The sequence below is a fragment of the Trachinotus anak genome, unplaced genomic scaffold, assembly GCF_046630095.1.
Source record: "Trachinotus anak isolate AG129_WGS33_773 ecotype Australia unplaced genomic scaffold, CSIRO_AGI_Tana_v1 ptg000004l, whole genome shotgun sequence".
NCBI classification, from domain to species: domain Eukaryota; kingdom Metazoa; phylum Chordata; class Actinopteri; order Carangiformes; family Carangidae; genus Trachinotus; species Trachinotus anak.
Window position 1 is genome coordinate 9094919 of NW_027273855.1, and position 16268 is coordinate 9111186.

A 16268-nucleotide genomic window follows, 5' to 3' on the forward strand; every position below is an offset into this window, starting at 1 on the left:
ATATATATATATATATATAAACTAAGCACAAAAGTAAGGAAATTTGTGTTTGATAGATTATTTCTTTGTTGTAACAATGCTTCTCGGCAATAAATCTTAGAATGGAAAGCCTGTTTCCGGTCAACGTGGTTCTGTTGGTCACTCTGGCACGAACAGCACGCCCAAATTGATTCCACAACTGTTCAGTGGGGTGAGGTCAGAACTGCTGGCAGGGCATTCCATCCTCTCCACTCCCAAATTCTACAGGTATTCTCTAATAAACAACGGGTCAATGGCAACAGCAAAAAAACAGCAAATGTCAACAAAATGAGATAGACTCTAACACTGAGCTGAATTCATCATTGCTTCACATGCATGTCTCATTTATTTAAGTTATTGTCCTCGGTGACTTTAACAAAGGTAACCTCAACCACGAACTGCCCAAATACAGACAGTTTGTTAATTGCCCGACCAGAGAGGGGAACACGTAGCAAGGCGGTGAGAGAAGCTAAACGAGTGTACTTCAGCTCCAGTTCTCAGACTCTGCTTCTGTCTGGAAAGGGCTCAGAAAGATCATGAACTACAAACCTAAACCCCCCAGGGTTTTTAAGAAGCAGAACCCCGGCAAAGCAGCCGGTCCTGACTCTGTCGCTCCATCATCCCTGAAGCACTGTGCTGATCAGCTGTCTCCGGTGTTCACGGACATCTTCAACACCTCACTAGAGACCTGCCACGTGCCAGTCTGCTTCAAATCCTCCACCATCATCCCTGTCCCTGACCTCTGTGGTCATGAAATCATTTGAGCGCCTTGTCCTGTCCCACCTCAAATCCATCACTGATCCACTCCTGGACCCCCTGCAGTTCGCCTACAGAGCCAACAGGTCTGTAGACGCCGTCAACATGGCTCTCCACTTCATCCTCCAGCACCTGGACTCCTCAGGGACCTATGCCAGGATCCTGTTTGTGGACTTCAGCTCTGCCTTCAACACCATCATCCTCCGCTGCAGGACAAGCTATCCCAGCTGAGAGTGCCTGACTTCACCTGCAGGTAGATCATCTGTCTGACAGGAGGCAGCACGTGAAGCCAGGAAAGCATGTGTCTGACTCCCAGACCATCAGCACTGGATCCCCGCAAGGCTGCGTTCGTTCTCCTCTGCTCTTCTCCCTGTACACTAACACCTGCACCTCCAGCCATCAGTCTGTCAAGCTCCTGAAGTTTGCAGACGATACCACTCTCTCATTGGACTCATCTCTAATGGCGATGAGTCTGCCTACGAGGTGTGTTTGCTGTGCTGTGCTGCAGAGATTTTCGACAAAGGAGATTTTGTGCTTGAATACCGCGGTTCTTTTTGAACAGGAGTGGCTTCTTCATACGACACACAAGCAGCGTTCCTGTTTGATTTCCAATGGAAAGTATTGGTGGTAAGAAATCATGAATATACTCTTGTTTGAAGGTGTAATTAGAATTTATTACAATAGTTTTATGAGATATTTTATTTTATATTTTATCATCAGCTTTGCCAGACATTGTCCCAGGTGAAGAAATAACTTACAATTACGAATCACTTCATATGAGGAAAGTACTAGATTGATTTATTTAATGTTGATAATAATTGTTTTTGTCATTTTCAGCAGAAATAGAATGAGTCCAATGTAGCATCGATTCTCTTAAACTGTCATGTGATTTCAGCTGTGTCATGATTGGGTTTAATTTTTTGCTGTTTCCTTTTCAAACAGAAATTGGCACCTGATGTTAGCGAGCAGATTGTTAATGAAGGTGACAGACCTGAGGTGGGGCCCTGTTTATAAAATATTACTTGTCAGTGTAGTATTTAGTGGATATATTGGTATTTATTATTATTTAGTTTCTCTAAGGGCAGCCCACAAGTTCTTATGGACCTTCCTTGTTTGAGGTACTGAAGGTTTTATCTGGATGAACGCCCCCAATTAGGTTTGAGCAGCGTGTGTGTAAATGATTCTGACTATGCCCCGGACTCTGAAGGAGGAAGTTCCCCTGAGTCTGATGAAGCCACACCACTGTATCCAGTTGCAAAAAAGCATCTGCTCTCTCTGTTATCTACACCAAAGCAAAATATTGATTCAGAAAGCACAATTAAATAAACATTGCAGTCAACACCGAGACAAGGAACTTGGACACTCCAAGGAAGAGAAAAACTCTCATTCTCCAGTCCACTAAAGAGCAACTCAAACACAACAGATTTGTGAGTATTGCCTCCCTCCATTTCTGAAACTTGTCAACGGTATGACAAGAGGAACTATTGTCTCTTTTGCCTCTGACCCATATCAAAATTTGCACGACACCTAGAAGCTGTACAAGGGAATGAAGAAGAGGTCGCAGTAGCATTTCAATATCCAAAGAATTCAAAAGAGAGACGCAATATGTTGAACATTTTTAAGAGGCGTGGAAACTTTGCTCGTAATGCCAATGTTGTAAAGGACGGAACTGCAGACCTGCTACAGACCACGAAAGGCCAGACATGCCAATGACTCATTGTTTGCAGTGTTTACTCATTGCCAAGAAAACATTGTGGAAGCACGTGGAAGTCATCAATCCATGATTAGGAAGCAGCAAATTCGATCCAAATGTGCCCTTAAAACTGCCAATGTACGTGAGATTAATGAGGGCATGAAGAGTGTGATTTCTTGCATGTCCTGTGTTTTGTCTTACCCTAGTGACAGTAATGCGCAAATTAAATGATAGCCTAAAGAATTATGCAAGAATATGCACTGCAGTCTCGATTGAGCAGTTCTGTTGCAACCAAATGTTGAACTTTATGTTCACATTATGACTTGTTGTCCTTGTTAAACATAGCGTAAATACTTGCAGATATTGACATGTAATGAAAATTGTCCCTAAGACACCTAAAGGTGAATTTGTGTATTTGTGTACAGCCAAAGCCCCGAAGAGTGACATGAAAATTATGTCTCCAAACTAAAATTCGTATTAAAATTGAGGTGTTACAGTTTACAAATGCAAATACAAATGCACACACGAGATAGGAGAGGATTTTTATGTTTCAGTAATGATGCTGACTTTTAAAGCACTTGGAACCTGTAGTGGTGACAGGCAGTTTAACCAGTCTGGCCAGTAGTTGGTAATTACTAATTACCAAAGCTAATTAAGATGCATATTGAAAACATTTCTAAAATCAGTGAAAATTAATTTATTTGTACTAAACGTACATTAGGTTTGTTGTGATGTTGTCCTTGCACTTTGAACAATGTTTAATTTATCTTTTCTGTAAAATTAATAACATGCAGTCATACCAATTGACTTTTTTTCATCCTACGCTATTATTAAATACACGCAATTTACCATTATTAGGTCTAATTTTGTATGCTTGGGTTATTTTCAGACACAATAAATGTAATGGCAATAATGTGTTTGTATGAAGTTGCCAAAACCTGCTTTAATAAACAGCATATGCCTGCGTATGCGTAGTATAATTGTTCCATATTTTCTATAAGTGTTGCAGTTTTTGAAAACTGCTATATGACATAAACGTTTTACATATAAATGAGTACCAGTTCCGCTTCTTCAAACCAATCAGTTAAATTTTAACAAACTGTTCATTTTATCAAGCAAAATTAAGCAATTAAGTTGAATTCATACTGTTATATTACTCAAGTCCTTTTTAATGCCAATTTCCTTGCACAAAGCTAGAACATTGTTTCAAACTTTGTCGTATCATGACGTTGTTATTGTTACTATAGTTGCATTTATAATATTCACATTAATATAATGCAGGAAAATAAACTTACAAAATTTCAAAAATGTGACACAAAACTGCCTCGATTTGATAAGTATGTATTTTTGACAAATAACTGCTAACAAATTCGTAACTCTAACTTGATATTGTTATAACTCTGTGCCAAATTAAATTGATGACCAATTGATTAACCAGCATTTCTAACCACTTGCAGTGCAGAACCCCAACAATACAACTTTATCTGCTGTTAATAAATTAAACATATTTACTGCAAACAGCTGTGTTTGCCTCAGCAGAGATAAAGAATACACTGGGATGTGAACTCTCTCTCTCGCTCCTCTCCATCTCCAAACAAGGCCGACCAATTTACACCTACTTTTAGTGCAAGACCACTGCAAACAACTGTGTTTCCCACTGCAAACAACTGTGTTTGCAGTGAGATAAAGAGTTGCCAAACAAAGTTGAAGATTTAACCTACCCCAAATTCCTTATTTTCTCTCTAAAAACTTCTAGGTATGAAACAACATGGTCACTGAAATATATTGGCAACATGATTGATTGAACATCATAATGTATTGTTTTCACACATACATGATCAGTCAATGTCCCTTTCTCTGTTGTGGCTTGTGCAACATGTTGGATAATAATTCTTATATTTTCAAAAGCCAACACCCATGTTTCTGTAACGGCAAAATGGGTGTTGCTGCAAATGCTGTATACCTGAGACCAAATCTGCTCCATGCCCGGTTAAACTTTGCACATTCCTCAATAATACAGTGAAAGAATGTGTCTTGAAGTTGTGGTTTACCATATTCCCTGCCAACTGAGGCATGTTTGCAGTAACATCCTTAAAGCAATTCCCAGAAAAATCCCGGATCACTAAACCTGACAAACTCTAACACAACTCAATGGAATATATACCTGTCCAGGTGCAAATATCCTCTAAGGGACACCTCAGCAGTAATAAGTTTATGAGCTGTACAAGCCCGAGCAAGTCTGAGTGGAAATTGCCGCTGCAATCCACCTTCACTAGTAGCCCTTTCCTCTACTGGTTCAATGCCTATAGAAACATTACTAATCCTAACCCTAATTCCTGAGAAAACTCTGCAACTTTTCCTTTCAGTGTTTGTCATCAAATATGGCAAACACTGAGGAAATGAATATAGTCATTGGGATTAACTACATTGTATATATTTCCCTGTCTATCTGTTGGAAATATGTATACAGCTGTGCTGACTTCACCCGTTTCGTGATTTTTTTAATATTTCAATATCACTGTTCCACATTGGCGTTCATTTAATACGTGCCCTCAAGCTAATCAACAACTCTGCAAACACACAACTTGTTGTCTAACTATTGTTTTTTATTCCACAATCGGAAATATACGACGCTACATCAGCCACATACAGGGGTTTATGTATTACTTAGAGGCCAATAACACTCACATTTCCAAATGGGGATTGTTTTATCTGCCTTAACCTACCGTGAACATATGTCAACATATTGTTGTTCCTGCATTCAAACTGTAGGCAGCAATCCTTTTTGGGGCAGTCAAATGTGTCTCGTTCAGAGATCTATAATTAAAGCAAAAACCAGCACTTCTGCTCATGATATTTTTCTTTTACAAGTGACCTACTTGTTCCCTACTAACAGTTTAATCAGGAATATTTTCCTCATGCTCCTCCACTACCTGTTGATTATCTTTACGTTCCTGCCGACACTGTCACCATTCTAACAAGTGTTCTGGACACAATATAGCAAGCATCTTCTAATACACCATCATCATCAATTTCAGTCAGGATATTATTCTGTTTATCTGCTTTAATTTCAAAACGTCCTCTATTTAGAGAAACCACAGAGCCATCACGAACCTCACATGACCATTCCTCTAAAACTGCTGAAATTTTGCTCATCAACATAATTTGAACAACAAAAATTGAACAACTGTCGGTTGGGTCCGTGTTCTTTTTGTAAAGTTAGAATGACCTAGTGAGAACTGCTCAGAATCAAGATTTTTTTTTTCTTCAGTTTTTTTATTTTGAGTAAGCATTCACACAATCTCAGATAAAACCAAATATATTTGTAACATTTATTGTTTTACGTGCTGTTCTTATTTAACGTCATTTTCACATGCCCTCAAAAACAAGCAGCAGAAGGAAAACATCACTTAAAAGAACATGGTAAATACTAACCTTGCGCGATAACAGAAAAAACACAGGTCAGAAGTGTTGCCCAGCACATCAATCAAACGTTAACGATTTCACATTTCGTGAAATCACAAGGCTAAAATATTCCCACTTGGTTAGTGGGGGAAATGTAATCCTCTGACGCCAACTTCTTAATATCAGGCTTAGCAGTCGGTTCCTCTTGTGCTTTGATAAAGTTCATCTTTGAGAACGCAGATTCGCATGTATAGGTTGAGCCGAACATGGTGAGCACATATATAGCCAACGTCTTCAATGTGCCATCGTCTTGGGGACAAGACACCCACAAAGTGCTCAAGCTTTCAGCACCACGGAGAGCAGTCATGTCACTGGCGGCCTGGATTTCAACCAATTCACTTTCAAAAGCTGCCTCGTCCAACCGCATCACCTTCCTCCACCTGGGTTGATAGTAAATGGGTCACGCACAAATCCAATAACATCCCTTGTATTTGTAGATTGAGATTGTTCAAATGGGAAAAAATGTCGGTTAAAAACGCAATGTTGCACATGTATTCTCTATCTTGCATGATGCGCAGATGGCCAGCTGCTGCTTTTGATTTACTTCGCTTCAAAAACAATCCTGAACTTGGACTCTGAGTTCAACGAAACTGGCTCAGCTAGTGCTTTGCCCTTGCTGAGCCAGCGCACGTCATTGTGGTCATCGTGACATGCTTGAGATTCCAGCACAAATTTACGGAACAGGCGGTGCTGCGTACTTGAATGTCCTCTGATGAAGTTGATTATTTTCATTGTTTTGGCCATTACATCTTTGAGCTCCCCTAGTTTTGCGCACAGCACACTTTGATGAATGATGAAGTGCATTAATTTCAGGAGCGACAGTGTTCATTCTGCTCACCAGACCCCTGTTTTTGTCAATCATGGCAGGCGCAACATCTGTCACAATCAGGTTGACTTTTTCCAAGCACAATCCATCCTTTTTAAAAAGCTTCTCAAGTTTTCCAAAGACGTTGTCACCAGTGGCGTTTATCTTCCAGCGCAATCAATGCCAGCAGCTCCTCTCTGAAATCTTTGCCATCAAAATATCGGACAAAAACGCAAAACTGGGAAATATGTGTTTGGCTTTCTTGATCCCATCAATTGCAAGTCGCTGAACATCCTCTGCCAAGACGTGGACACGACGTGCGACAGTTGGAGTCTGTTTCACAGACGCAATAATTCTGTCCATAGACTTAGACATAGTCGGTGCCAAGTTCCTCAAGAACTTGGAGAGCACCCAGGTAGCTTGTAGAGATGCACTCGTTACCCTCTCTTGTTCAGTTAAAGCTCGATTAATAATTCCTCCGGCAAGGAAATGTCCAGATTTAAGTTTGGCAATTTTTCTTTGACGGGCCTCTGACTGCTCAGGATATGACTTCTTGAAACTTCGTGTTGTGGTGACGCCGCAGATTGTATTCTTTTGCAACAGCGACAGTTTCATTGCAAATGAGGCATACAGGTATCGCATTTCTAAAAGTTGGCATGATGAATACACAATCAGTCTAATCATCATTAAAGAGGCGGTTTTCCGCATCAACTTTTCGTTTCATGCACTTTCAGAGTGCCATTTTACCTGCGTGAAATCAATATAAAGGCCTTTTTCCTGCATGCGTTTTCCACCAATCATGAGACTGCGTATTAGCGTTGAAGTCAGTGAAGGACAAGACGGCCTGCCAAATATCAAGGCAAAATATCTCTATCGCCCCTGGTAGCTGACTGCGGTATAGGTGATAGGCCAAATAATGCCATTAATTTTGTCAGAAAATTAAAATATCAAAACAACAATACATGTACATTTTATTTCATTTTATTTTAAAATCTGGCCCCCACAGTGTCTACTGAGAAAAATTCTGGCCCTTTGATAAATGTAGTTGATGACCTCTGGTTTAGAGAGAAGGCTTTTGTACAAAGTGAGATGTAACCAAAATTGTGACAGAAAGTATTGGTATTGTACTGTATCCGTTCATGTTCTTTAAGTTTGTTAAAAGAAGGTGCTTTTTGAAGGTTTTTTTCTGAATACCTTCTGCCTTAATGTGAATTGACTTAAATTGAGATTTTTTTTTTTTTTGCGCTGGGAGATTTTTATTTTATTTACTTGTGATAAATTCATTATTAATGACCAGCATGTGTCCTGTGATTCGAATACCCATTTAAGTGTTAGTACAGTATCGTTATTGGTATCGGCATCGTTAAAATTGTAACAGAAAGTATTGTATCGAATTGAAAACATTTGGTATCGCCCATCCCTACGAACTTCCTACACTTAAGCTGCAGGTAGCATACATAAGGCATGAGCCAGGCTTTGGTTCTGAGGAGTGCAGACTTTATTTCCAACAGCAGTTGCAATGTGCAAATGTTAACATGCTAATTTACTGCTATTAAGAGTCCCAACTCCTATCTCTGGCTCTACTCTGGTCGCCAGCACCAGTGAACTGTGTATATATATATATATATATATATATATATATATATATATATATATATATATATATATATATATATATATATATATATATATATATATATATATATATATATATATATATATATAAACTAAGCACAAAAGTAAGGAAATTTGTGTTTGATAGATTATTTCTTTGTTGTAACAATGCTTCTCGGCAATAAATCTTAGAATGGAAAGCCTGTTTCCGGTCAACGTGGTTCTGTTGGTCACTCTGGCACGAACAGCACGCCCAAATTGATTCCACAACTGTTCAGTGGGGTGAGGTCAGAACTGCTGGCAGGGCATTCCATCCTCTCCACTCCCAAATTCTACAGGTATTCTCTAATAAACAACGGGTCAATGGCAACAGCAAAAAAACAGCAAATGTCAACAAAATGAGATAGACTCTAACACTGAGCTGAATTCATCATTGCTTCACATGCATGTCTCATTTATTTAAGTTATTGTCCTCGGTGACTTTAACAAAGGTAACCTCAACCACGAACTGCCCAAATACAGACAGTTTGTTAATTGCCCGACCAGAGAGGGGAACACGTAGCAAGGCGGTGAGAGAAGCTAAACGAGTGTACTTCAGCTCCAGTTCTCAGACTCTGCTTCTGTCTGGAAAGGGCTCAGAAAGATCATGAACTACAAACCTAAACCCCCCAGGGTTTTTAAGAAGCAGAACCCCGGCAAAGCAGCCGGTCCTGACTCTGTCGCTCCATCATCCCTGAAGCACTGTGCTGATCAGCTGTCTCCGGTGTTCACGGACATCTTCAACACCTCACTAGAGACCTGCCACGTGCCAGTCTGCTTCAAATCCTCCACCATCATCCCTGTCCCTGACCTCTGTGGTCATGAAATCATTTGAGCGCCTTGTCCTGTCCCACCTCAAATCCATCACTGATCCACTCCTGGACCCCCTGCAGTTCGCCTACAGAGCCAACAGGTCTGTAGACGCCGTCAACATGGCTCTCCACTTCATCCTCCAGCACCTGGACTCCTCAGGGACCTATGCCAGGATCCTGTTTGTGGACTTCAGCTCTGCCTTCAACACCATCATCCTCCGCTGCAGGACAAGCTATCCCAGCTGAGAGTGCCTGACTTCACCTGCAGGTAGATCATCTGTCTGACAGGAGGCAGCACGTGAAGCCAGGAAAGCATGTGTCTGACTCCCAGACCATCAGCACTGGATCCCCGCAAGGCTGCGTTCGTTCTCCTCTGCTCTTCTCCCTGTACACTAACACCTGCACCTCCAGCCATCAGTCTGTCAAGCTCCTGAAGTTTGCAGACGATACCACTCTCTCATTGGACTCATCTCTAATGGCGATGAGTCTGCCTACGAGGTGTGTTTGCTGTGCTGTGCTGCAGAGATTTTCGACAAAGGAGATTTTGTGCTTGAATACCGCGGTTCTTTTTGAACAGGAGTGGCTTCTTCATACGACACACAAGCAGCGTTCCTGTTTGATTTCCAATGGAAAGTATTGGTGGTAAGAAATCATGAATATACTCTTGTTTGAAGGTGTAATTAGAATTTATTACAATAGTTTTATGAGATATTTTATTTTATATTTTATCATCAGCTTTGCCAGACATTGTCCCAGGTGAAGAAATAACTTACAATTACGAATCACTTCATATGAGGAAAGTACTAGATTGATTTATTTAATGTTGATAATAATTGTTTTTGTCATTTTCAGCAGAAATAGAATGAGTCCAATGTAGCATCGATTCTCTTAAACTGTCATGTGATTTCAGCTGTGTCATGATTGGGTTTAATTTTTTGCTGTTTCCTTTTCAAACAGAAATTGGCACCTGATGTTAGCGAGCAGATTGTTAATGAAGGTGACAGACCTGAGGTGGGGCCCTGTTTATAAAATATTACTTGTCAGTGTAGTATTTAGTGGATATATTGGTATTTATTATTATTTAGTTTCTCTAAGGGCAGCCCACAAGTTCTTATGGACCTTCCTTGTTTGAGGTACTGAAGGTTTTATCTGGATGAACGCCCCCAATTAGGTTTGAGCAGCGTGTGTGTAAATGATTCTGACTATGCCCCGGACTCTGAAGGAGGAAGTTCCCCTGAGTCTGATGAAGCCACACCACTGTATCCAGTTGCAAAAAAGCATCTGCTCTCTCTGTTATCTACACCAAAGCAAAATATTGATTCAGAAAGCACAATTAAATAAACATTGCAGTCAACACCGAGACAAGGAACTTGGACACTCCAAGGAAGAGAAAAACTCTCATTCTCCAGTCCACTAAAGAGCAACTCAAACACAACAGATTTGTGAGTATTGCCTCCCTCCATTTCTGAAACTTGTCAACGGTATGACAAGAGGAACTATTGTCTCTTTTGCCTCTGACCCATATCAAAATTTGCACGACACCTAGAAGCTGTACAAGGGAATGAAGAAGAGGTCGCAGTAGCATTTCAATATCCAAAGAATTCAAAAGAGAGACGCAATATGTTGAACATTTTTAAGAGGCGTGGAAACTTTGCTCGTAATGCCAATGTTGTAAAGGACGGAACTGCAGACCTGCTACAGACCACGAAAGGCCAGACATGCCAATGACTCATTGTTTGCAGTGTTTACTCATTGCCAAGAAAACATTGTGGAAGCACGTGGAAGTCATCAATCCATGATTAGGAAGCAGCAAATTCGATCCAAATGTGCCCTTAAAACTGCCAATGTACGTGAGATTAATGAGGGCATGAAGAGTGTGATTTCTTGCATGTCCTGTGTTTTGTCTTACCCTAGTGACAGTAATGCGCAAATTAAATGATAGCCTAAAGAATTATGCAAGAATATGCACTGCAGTCTCGATTGAGCAGTTCTGTTGCAACCAAATGTTGAACTTTATGTTCACATTATGACTTGTTGTCCTTGTTAAACATAGCGTAAATACTTGCAGATATTGACATGTAATGAAAATTGTCCCTAAGACACCTAAAGGTGAATTTGTGTATTTGTGTACAGCCAAAGCCCCGAAGAGTGACATGAAAATTATGTCTCCAAACTAAAATTCGTATTAAAATTGAGGTGTTACAGTTTACAAATGCAAATACAAATGCACACACGAGATAGGAGAGGATTTTTATGTTTCAGTAATGATGCTGACTTTTAAAGCACTTGGAACCTGTAGTGGTGACAGGCAGTTTAACCAGTCTGGCCAGTAGTTGGTAATTACTAATTACCAAAGCTAATTAAGATGCATATTGAAAACATTTCTAAAATCAGTGAAAATTAATTTATTTGTACTAAACGTACATTAGGTTTGTTGTGATGTTGTCCTTGCACTTTGAACAATGTTTAATTTATCTTTTCTGTAAAATTAATAACATGCAGTCATACCAATTGACTTTTTTTCATCCTACGCTATTATTAAATACACGCAATTTACCATTATTAGGTCTAATTTTGTATGCTTGGGTTATTTTCAGACACAATAAATGTAATGGCAATAATGTGTTTGTATGAAGTTGCCAAAACCTGCTTTAATAAACAGCATATGCCTGCGTATGCGTAGTATAATTGTTCCATATTTTCTATAAGTGTTGCAGTTTTTGAAAACTGCTATATGACATAAACGTTTTACATATAAATGAGTACCAGTTCCGCTTCTTCAAACCAATCAGTTAAATTTTAACAAACTGTTCATTTTATCAAGCAAAATTAAGCAATTAAGTTGAATTCATACTGTTATATTACTCAAGTCCTTTTTAATGCCAATTTCCTTGCACAAAGCTAGAACATTGTTTCAAACTTTGTCGTATCATGACGTTGTTATTGTTACTATAGTTGCATTTATAATATTCACATTAATATAATGCAGGAAAATAAACTTACAAAATTTCAAAAATGTGACACAAAACTGCCTCGATTTGATAAGTATGTATTTTTGACAAATAACTGCTAACAAATTCGTAACTCTAACTTGATATTGTTATAACTCTGTGCCAAATTAAATTGATGACCAATTGATTAACCAGCATTTCTAACCACTTGCAGTGCAGAACCCCAACAATACAACTTTATCTGCTGTTAATAAATTAAACATATTTACTGCAAACAGCTGTGTTTGCCTCAGCAGAGATAAAGAATACACTGGGATGTGAACTCTCTCTCTCGCTCCTCTCCATCTCCAAACAAGGCCGACCAATTTACACCTACTTTTAGTGCAAGACCACTGCAAACAACTGTGTTTCCCACTGCAAACAACTGTGTTTGCAGTGAGATAAAGAGTTGCCAAACAAAGTTGAAGATTTAACCTACCCCAAATTCCTTATTTTCTCTCTAAAAACTTCTAGGTATGAAACAACATGGTCACTGAAATATATTGGCAACATGATTGATTGAACATCATAATGTATTGTTTTCACACATACATGATCAGTCAATGTCCCTTTCTCTGTTGTGGCTTGTGCAACATGTTGGATAATAATTCTTATATTTTCAAAAGCCAACACCCATGTTTCTGTAACGGCAAAATGGGTGTTGCTGCAAATGCTGTATACCTGAGACCAAATCTGCTCCATGCCCGGTTAAACTTTGCACATTCCTCAATAATACAGTGAAAGAATGTGTCTTGAAGTTGTGGTTTACCATATTCCCTGCCAACTGAGGCATGTTTGCAGTAACATCCTTAAAGCAATTCCCAGAAAAATCCCGGATCACTAAACCTGACAAACTCTAACACAACTCAATGGAATATATACCTGTCCAGGTGCAAATATCCTCTAAGGGACACCTCAGCAGTAATAAGTTTATGAGCTGTACAAGCCCGAGCAAGTCTGAGTGGAAATTGCCGCTGCAATCCACCTTCACTAGTAGCCCTTTCCTCTACTGGTTCAATGCCTATAGAAACATTACTAATCCTAACCCTAATTCCTGAGAAAACTCTGCAACTTTTCCTTTCAGTGTTTGTCATCAAATATGGCAAACACTGAGGAAATGAATATAGTCATTGGGATTAACTACATTGTATATATTTCCCTGTCTATCTGTTGGAAATATGTATACAGCTGTGCTGACTTCACCCGTTTCGTGATTTTTTTAATATTTCAATATCACTGTTCCACATTGGCGTTCATTTAATACGTGCCCTCAAGCTAATCAACAACTCTGCAAACACACAACTTGTTGTCTAACTATTGTTTTTTATTCCACAATCGGAAATATACGACGCTACATCAGCCACATACAGGGGTTTATGTATTACTTAGAGGCCAATAACACTCACATTTCCAAATGGGGATTGTTTTATCTGCCTTAACCTACCGTGAACATATGTCAACATATTGTTGTTCCTGCATTCAAACTGTAGGCAGCAATCCTTTTTGGGGCAGTCAAATGTGTCTCGTTCAGAGATCTATAATTAAAGCAAAAACCAGCACTTCTGCTCATGATATTTTTCTTTTACAAGTGACCTACTTGTTCCCTACTAACAGTTTAATCAGGAATATTTTCCTCATGCTCCTCCACTACCTGTTGATTATCTTTACGTTCCTGCCGACACTGTCACCATTCTAACAAGTGTTCTGGACACAATATAGCAAGCATCTTCTAATACACCATCATCATCAATTTCAGTCAGGATATTATTCTGTTTATCTGCTTTAATTTCAAAACGTCCTCTATTTAGAGAAACCACAGAGCCATCACGAACCTCACATGACCATTCCTCTAAAACTGCTGAAATTTTGCTCATCAACATAATTTGAACAACAAAAATTGAACAACTGTCGGTTGGGTCCGTGTTCTTTTTGTAAAGTTAGAATGACCTAGTGAGAACTGCTCAGAATCAAGATTTTTTTTTTCTTCAGTTTTTTTATTTTGAGTAAGCATTCACACAATCTCAGATAAAACCAAATATATTTGTAACATTTATTGTTTTACGTGCTGTTCTTATTTAACGTCATTTTCACATGCCCTCAAAAACAAGCAGCAGAAGGAAAACATCACTTAAAAGAACATGGTAAATACTAACCTTGCGCGATAACAGAAAAAACACAGGTCAGAAGTGTTGCCCAGCACATCAATCAAACGTTAACGATTTCACATTTCGTGAAATCACAAGGCTAAAATATTCCCACTTGGTTAGTGGGGGAAATGTAATCCTCTGACGCCAACTTCTTAATATCAGGCTTAGCAGTCGGTTCCTCTTGTGCTTTGATAAAGTTCATCTTTGAGAACGCAGATTCGCATGTATAGGTTGAGCCGAACATGGTGAGCACATATATAGCCAACGTCTTCAATGTGCCATCGTCTTGGGGACAAGACACCCACAAAGTGCTCAAGCTTTCAGCACCACGGAGAGCAGTCATGTCACTGGCGGCCTGGATTTCAACCAATTCACTTTCAAAAGCTGCCTCGTCCAACCGCATCACCTTCCTCCACCTGGGTTGATAGTAAATGGGTCACGCACAAATCCAATAACATCCCTTGTATTTGTAGATTGAGATTGTTCAAATGGGAAAAAATGTCGGTTAAAAACGCAATGTTGCACATGTATTCTCTATCTTGCATGATGCGCAGATGGCCAGCTGCTGCTTTTGATTTACTTCGCTTCAAAAACAATCCTGAACTTGGACTCTGAGTTCAACGAAACTGGCTCAGCTAGTGCTTTGCCCTTGCTGAGCCAGCGCACGTCATTGTGGTCATCGTGACATGCTTGAGATTCCAGCACAAATTTACGGAACAGGCGGTGCTGCGTACTTGAATGTCCTCTGATGAAGTTGATTATTTTCATTGTTTTGGCCATTACATCTTTGAGCTCCCCTAGTTTTGCGCACAGCACACTTTGATGAATGATGAAGTGCATTAATTTCAGGAGCGACAGTGTTCATTCTGCTCACCAGACCCCTGTTTTTGTCAATCATGGCAGGCGCAACATCTGTCACAATCAGGTTGACTTTTTCCAAGCACAATCCATCCTTTTTAAAAAGCTTCTCAAGTTTTCCAAAGACGTTGTCACCAGTGGCGTTTATCTTCCAGCGCAATCAATGCCAGCAGCTCCTCTCTGAAATCTTTGCCATCAAAATATCGGACAAAAACGCAAAACTGGGAAATATGTGTTTGGCTTTCTTGATCCCATCAATTGCAAGTCGCTGAACATCCTCTGCCAAGACGTGGACACGACGTGCGACAGTTGGAGTCTGTTTCACAGACGCAATAATTCTGTCCATAGACTTAGACATAGTCGGTGCCAAGTTCCTCAAGAACTTGGAGAGCACCCAGGTAGCTTGTAGAGATGCACTCGTTACCCTCTCTTGTTCAGTTAAAGCTCGATTAATAATTCCTCCGGCAAGGAAATGTCCAGATTTAAGTTTGGCAATTTTTCTTTGACGGGCCTCTGACTGCTCAGGATATGACTTCTTGAAACTTCGTGTTGTGGTGACGCCGCAGATTGTATTCTTTTGCAACAGCGACAGTTTCATTGCAAATGAGGCATACAGGTATCGCATTTCTAAAAGTTGGCATGATGAATACACAATCAGTCTAATCATCATTAAAGAGGCGGTTTTCCGCATCAACTTTTCGTTTCATGCACTTTCAGAGTGCCATTTTACCTGCGTGAAATCAATATAAAGGCCTTTTTCCTGCATGCGTTTTCCACCAATCATGAGACTGCGTATTAGCGTTGAAGTCAGTGAAGGACAAGACGGCCTGCCAAATATCAAGGCAAAATATCTCTATCGCCCCTGGTAGCTGACTGCGGTATAGGTGATAGGCCAAATAATGCCATTAATTTTGTCAGAAAATTAAAATATCAAAACAACAATACATGTACATTTTATTTCATTTTATTTTAAAATCTGGCCCCCACAGTGTCTACTGAGAAAAATTCTGGCCCTTTGATAAATGTAGTTGATGACCTCTGGTTTAGAGAGAAGGCTTTTGTACAAAGTGA